Here is a 7,586-nt window from a genome sequence, read left to right on the forward strand (position 1 = left end):
AAGAGAAACATTTTTTTTACTTAGCTCAACTAGATGAGAATTGATGCATTGCTGCAATAGCAAGCGAGACTCATGCAAAACGAATAAAAGCTCAATACAATAGAAATGTTACACCTCGCAATTTTTTGGAGGGAGACCTAGTTTTACTATATGATCAAGCAAACAATAAGCTAGGGGCCGGAAATTTTTTACCTATGTGGCATGGTCCTTACATTGTTAAGTGAAAGTTGGCAAAAGGGGCTTATGAATTAATAGATTTTGACAGTGTCTCTTTGGGTAAACCCAGAAATGGACTTTATCTGAAGAGATATTATGCTTAAATTCTAGGTGTAGATTTTTTGTTAGATTAGTTTCTTTACTGCTGGTCTGTTTTAGATTAAAAATTGTGCCTAGTTTAGAGAGTGCTCTTATCGTTATTCTTGCTTATATTGATTTTACTCTTGATATTGCATATGTAAACGTCTCTTCAAACATACATTTGTTTTTCTGATGGTGTTTGTCGTAATACACGGAACATTTCTTCCGCAGCCTGAGTTATCTATTCACCCTTTGATGATTAAGCCTCGGTCAAACAATGAATAACATTGCAGAGTAAAGTGCAGTGATTGAGTTATTATTTGAATCCATCTCATTTGGGATTCGGAGTTTGATTGTTAGGTTGGATTCTGAACTCATTGTATTATAGCTTAACAGGGTTTATGCCATTAGAAATCCAGTGTTATTAAGGGTATTTTTGAGAGTTCATCTCTTGGAACATGAATTTGACTACATTGAATATCAGCATATTCCAACATATTTAAATAAATTAGTAGATGCAGTTGCTTCTAGTATGATAAATAGACATTTGAAATAATCAAAACAATAAATTTAATAACATTCAATAACATGTTACACAAGATAGATGGTAATAATGATTATCATAGCATAGAAGTAGTGTTTCAAGATATACATTGTCTTCGATCATAGGTTGAAAAACACCTTATGATCGGCAAAAATGATAATACAAAAGTCAAAAATGTCATGAGTCTACAAAATCGATCATCATATCCCTGGCAATGATCACGATAAGAAACCACTACTTGGGCCACCCTACATAGGAACCTCCTAAAAGGTCCTAGGACCCCAATCACATATCTATGTAACCTAAGTGGAATATCATTTATATCCATCTCTCGAATATCTAGCGTCAAGCACTCTAGATTATGCTCCAAGTCGGTCAGGATCTCTACTGATTGGTCCTGTGGGGTTGGTGCTGCTCCACCTGGGTGTCTCCTCTCGAAAGGCTAGAGAGTGGCTAGTCGTCGTGGACCCACATCTGCATTTAAACTTTTGATTATCAGTTTTGGAAGATTTAAAAAAAAAATAGAACTTAGAAAGTGTTGAAAATGATTTTACCTAAATCATCCCATTGTTCTCTTGGTGGAGAATCATGTCTGGGTCACCACGATAATCCATCCCAGCGTATGGAAAATATTGAATCATAAAAAGTTGGTTGTTCAACCAACGAAAATACTCAGGTGGAAATCGAACAACCTCTATACCCTCCTCAAGGTGGCAGGCCATCAAAGCAACCCAACGAACTATCCTAGGCTCTCGAGGAAAACTAGCATCAATAGGAATATGCTGCAAGGCTAACATGGGGATCCTCTTTAGAGAAAAACTAACCATGATTAATCCATATCCAAAAATTTTCAGCTATCCATTCTTTTCTCTGTTTAGTTGGCCTTTCACATTTGCCAACACAGCCTCGTACCAGTTGAATATTCTTCCTCGAAAATAGTCTACTACCATCCGCATCGGGAATCCAATAGCCACATGCAATGTTGCACTCCCGCATAGCCTGGTAACCGTGAATGCAATGACCTTAAGCTCAGGACGGTTGATATATTTAATATGAATCCATTTTTCCTTTGTTTGATCATCACAAAACTCTAATCAGAGACTAGCAACAGACTAGCCACCTGGCCTAGTCCCGAAAAGAGATAATTGTTCGCCCCTCTTGGACAAACCAGTAAAAAAATATATGTCCTCCAGCTCAATTTCGAGCTAGTGGCCACCAATTACTAAACAATGGTCCTCTGTGTTCCACCTGTCTACCAGCCATTGTAAGAGGTCTACTTGGGCCCTCATACCATGTATGCCCTAGAACTTTAGCAATCTTCATGCTCTCAATGCCTGCATTGTGGGCATATGATTTAATGTGGAAAAATCTACATCCTCATGCTCACATTCTCGCCAAATAAGCACTTTGAATGTCCTACAATGCATAAAAGACATATTAGAACCAGCTAGTTCACAAATTCTTGGGCAAAAATGGAGAAAAAATAATTTTAAAATTCATTTTCATGGGGTCTGCACATGCCACTTACAGACACTGCATATGTCTGCACGAGTTGTAAGCAACAGGTGCAGACCCATGACTTTTTTCTTTGTAGAAAAAAGTTGAGGTCCGCAGGAGCCATGTGTTGCACCAGTGAAGCTCCGCAAGCAAATTTCTAAACCAATTTTTCCCTTGACAATTAAATCTGAAGCCTAAAATCAAAATGTAAACAGATGAAATGCAAGATAAGGAGGTCATGGATTACTTGGAGCTAACGGTTTTCGATTCTGATGGACGGATTTTCCAGAATCTTCATAGGAACTTTCTTACCCAGAAGCTCTCACTTTTCACTCTGAACTCAAATGGTAAAATGAAGTTGGAAACCCCTTTTTATAAGTTTTTTTTGAATAAATGAATTTTTAATTTATTTATTTTTCACTTTAAAAAGGCAATTTTTAAAATCATTTTTATTTATCTTAAACATATATGTGTAAAGTTTTGAGTTTTTGTGCAAAATATTGGATTTTTTTGGGAAAATTTATCATTTTTCAACAAAGAGCATACTTCTATCACTTTTTCGGGCTCTTTCAAAAATTTACGAAAAAGCGAAACATTGGAGTCCTCTTGACGCTCTTTTCTGACTCTCAAAAATTGAAAAGATTGTTGAGCACTTGATTGTTCGAACTCGTTAAAATAAATGAATAATCGCCTCTTCAGTATAAGTTTACCCATTTTACAGAATGAAATGGACTATTTACGAAAAAGGTACACGTTGGCTAATTACGATCAATTGAGTCCTCTTTAAACCCTTTTTAGACTCGTTAAATATGAAAAAATTGTCAAGCGCTTGTCTTTTTCAGCTCGTTGAAGTATTGAAAAGTTATCCCTTTCGTATTATTTTATCCTTTTTCAGGCCTAAGGGATTATTTTACGAAAAAGTACCCCTATTGAGTTTTCTTAAGTTTTTCTTCTGACTCCCTAAAATTGAAAAACACCGAGTTTTTCCTATACTAGACTCGTTAAAATTTAATAATAAAGGACCTGTTCAATTTTAAACAAGAATGAACCACTCCTTCTTAGGGTTTGAATTTTAAACTGAGTTGGACTCATCTGAAGGATGAGCTTATAAACAAGACATTGTTATCCTCCTCAAGCTTGTCAAAAATAAAGAGGTACTTTCCAGAAATGGTGGGGGAAAAGAGAGAAAAATGAACTTATGTGTTACACTTTGTTTTATAAAAACCCGTCAATCACTCTTGAACACGACACGTTTTGTTCACCTGGGTTGGGAAAATCCTTTGCCTAACAGTTAATCAAACCACATTGAAAGTCTTCAGCTGATTTTTGGGTATTATATTTGGGTAAATTATCACCAAACCATCTGTAGTGTCATTATGTGTTCAAGAGATCAGTTCAAACAAACCATTCATCTGCAAAATACCTGTCATCCATTTTTACCATCCCTGAGTCAGTCCTTGCCAATATATTTCTTCAAAACTCAATCTATGATTTCGTGTTGTGGGCTTGCCTACGACGAATCACTTTCTATTGACTTCAACTCATTATCTAGGAAGTTGATCTAGAAATCATCAGTATCTTGAATGCTGCGTGCCCTAATGGTAGTTTTCTCACCTTCGACGATAGGTTGCATCATTGAACTTTGATCGAATGATTCTATGACATGTTCGACTTCGACTCATTTATTCACATTTCATGGATTGTATTGGGTACTTTGAGAGCCATTGAAATTACTGGTGGTTTCTATCACACTTGTTAACAGTTCACATCATTGACTGGTAATCAAGTGGTTTCTACCATGTTCGACTTCGACACATTCATTCACATGGATAGAATCGTACTAGTTCGGGAAACGGAAATCAAGACCCTGGATCTAGTCTCTACCATTTAGGCTGTGAGGAATTTTGTTATTCATTATACAATGGACTATTCATAAATAGATGTTTGTGACCATACTGTGTCTACACATGTTTATACTCTTGATGTATTGCAAAATCATTGATGTATCAGAATAGTTTAGTCAGTTTTGATCTGAGTATGGGAATGCCTACTTCAACGATGATATGTCTATATATATATATATATATATATATATATATACTTTGCATTGAATGTTTTTATAGGTTCCGACTGGGGTTTCCACAGGATGATCCTTGAAATGATAAAGTACTTCACTCTTCATACATGAAAGACTCCATCTTCATGTATTACAGACTTTTCACTTTAGGGGGTAATCTATTGCACTAAAAATTGTCACTTTGACATTCTGCAATCTGTATGAGACCATTACCACTCATACTTTCCTCCTTTGTAAGTCTTAAGCCTTAGTTCTTCATATCAAGCCTTGAAAGTAAGAGAAAAGCCCTAAAAGTCTTTAAAACTCTGGTTCCGCACTTTCTCTTTGCATTACCTATGGTCCCACACCTAATGGTCATGTCCCCTATGCATCTGACCACTTTGTCCCTATGTTATGGGTGTGGACCCTTGTAAAAGTTAAAAAGGCGCGAGTACATTCTAAAAAATTCACTTCTAGTCATTTCTAGAAGCTTCTTGAAGGAATCTTGAGGTGGCAAGTTCACTCTTCTAAGGTTCATGCACTCCATACCTTAAGGAGCTTATCCCTTTAAAGGAGAATTTTGTCCCTTCATAGATGGACCTGTAGCCTCCTCCTCTGCACTATAAAATGAAGCATTGGGCTAGTGACTGAAGAGGTTAGAAGTTGAATATTTTTGAGGTGAAATGCTACTGGAACTTAGTCTTCTTTAGTTGAGCTTTTACGAGGAGAGATTACATACCTGTAAGATCTCATTTGGAAGAGTGCAAGGCTTGTCAGAGTAAAGGAAATCCCTATTTCGGACCCTAGGAAGAGCTTGTTCAACATCAAGGCTGAAAAGGTTGTAAGGTTCTTCTACTTCAAAGTTAATACAAATAAGTTTGTTTTTCTCAATAAGCTGTTCATTTATGGTTTATTTTATGGATTCCTTGATCACCATAGTAGACATGATTTATGATATTTGCTATGCAGGTGCTATTTGATGTTTGCTTATTTGTGATTGCAGGTCTTTAAAGATAGCTCTTTCGGATGCTTGAGGGATAACTACAACGAACAAGCATTGGATATAAGGTAGGATCTTAACACCTTTATAGTCTTTATTTGTAAAATTCATATGTCTAGAGAAAGATAGATTTGTTTGTCTGTTTGTTGCTAGACTATCTTTTAATACTAGGGATATTGGCCTTGTCTGCAAGATTGATTTATCCATCCAACATGAACTAACACTATCTGGATGTACATGGTGAGTGTCATTAAAGATGTTTGTGGATGGTGCTCAATAATTTTTAGATGAATACATATGGTATATGGAAAGTATGGTCTCATAAGATTCTACTACTACTCACAAAATTTGTACCTTTCCACTAGTGTTTCCTGAAGGTAAGATGAAGGTAGAAATGATTTTGAAGAGGCTGCATATGAATTTGATCTGTCGAATGCATATGAATATGCTCAGTATAGATCAAATAGTTTTGGTTAAATGCAATCTTGACATTGATGGACAAACTTATGTATTTGAAAAACATGAATGCCAACAAGGGTGTTCTAGCTTCAGTGTTGTTTAGGGGCTGTTAGTTTTAAAATTTCGGATGCACATCAATTTCACAATGTGCAACCATCAAGGCCAACGATTATTTTGACCATTCTACCTAAATGGGGCCACAACTACATATAGAACTTCCTAACTTGTTTCATGTACTTGAGATTCCAAATGTTATTACATCTTATAGTTTGTTGAAAGTATCAACCACCCACAGAAACTTCTACCATGAACAATGATTCATCAATCTAGAAGTTGCACACAAGGCACGTTAATGGAAGGTGCTACGACCTGGTTGGAATCTTGTTGAATCTATTGAAGAGGTGGGTAACAACACCACTAACAACATAAATTTTGAGTAGAATAAATAACATATAAAAATAACAACAAAATGAAAATTATTCCTACTTAATAGCTGCATTCATATGCTATATTCCCTCAGGCTTATAATCAGAAAAATCTATAGATATGCTAAATAATGGTAGAATCAATATTCACAAGAAGCACTTCAATTTATGATACTCCATATATTACTAAATCCAAGAATATTTCACCACCTAGACAGAGACTTTAGTAGGTCCCTTGCAACCTTATTTTGTTACTGACACCATATATGCCTAACCCTGTATATTTGGAGATGACTACTTTTAGACAGAGAGCCTTACATGGAATTCAAGGTCAACTAGGTTAATTACCTCCTCCTTTCGGGCCCTCTCAACCACCTGATGCGTTAATCATGTCGCTGATATTGGTCTTGAAGACATGGATAATAATAGATATGTGGCATGATGCCTCCCTACACAAGAGATCTTGGGGCCATCTCTTCTTACCATCCTTTCGCCTAGTGTAGAGGAACTGCTACCTTTCCTAATTCTCAGCATGCCTTGTGGCAACAGATGCTCAGCACCATGCTCTTACCCCTCCCTAGTAGATTCATCAAACTTGGATGTTATAAGAGGAACAAATTTCCTAACGTTTCCCCCATCGAATAGGATAGCATAGCCCAATCCTTTTAGGTTACTCTCTGGAGGATATTGTTAGGCTCAATATTGGCATGTTTTTGATGGTGGGCAGGGATAATGTGTACTCTTCTAAACCTAGGGTGTCACTCCTCAACATATTCAGTCTTAGCTACTTTATGAAGGACCCTTTCTGGTGAAACATCACTACAGGGTACTTCCTTTCAATCTACTATATACTTCTCTATTTAGAGTTTGCTCACCCTCCTATTTTAGGTTTATTATTTTTGCTGCCTCCTTTTTAATGTTCACCCCCTTTTTATCTTGATGTATATTTTTTCCTTTTTTCTCTTTTAGAGTGAGTTTTAGACTGTTTTGAAGATGCTTTAGGCAATATTTATTGTTGTTGCCAAACATTTTTCTTCTTAGTCATGTGGAAAAATTTTGGCCACTGGTGGACATTAATATAATTTCTTGAATTCTTTCTTCCTCTTCAAACATGTCTCCAAAGATTTTGCATTAAAACTTATGTTTCCATCACCATATTTCAATCTGTATTTTACTCTTGATAGGTGGTGATGTGATAACTAAAGAATAATTCCAAGATATAAGGGAATTATATTGAAATATATACGCTTCAATATGCAGGGAAACTTTGATAAAAGGGTAATGTTAGAAATAGAGATTTAGAATTGT

Source organism: Pinus tabuliformis, chromosome 2_2 (genome assembly GCF_031772625.1).
Source record: "Pinus tabuliformis cultivar Carrire ecotype Pingquan chromosome 2_2, CPIR1, whole genome shotgun sequence".
In the NCBI taxonomy this organism is placed as follows: Eukaryota; Viridiplantae; Streptophyta; class Pinopsida; order Pinales; family Pinaceae; genus Pinus; species Pinus tabuliformis.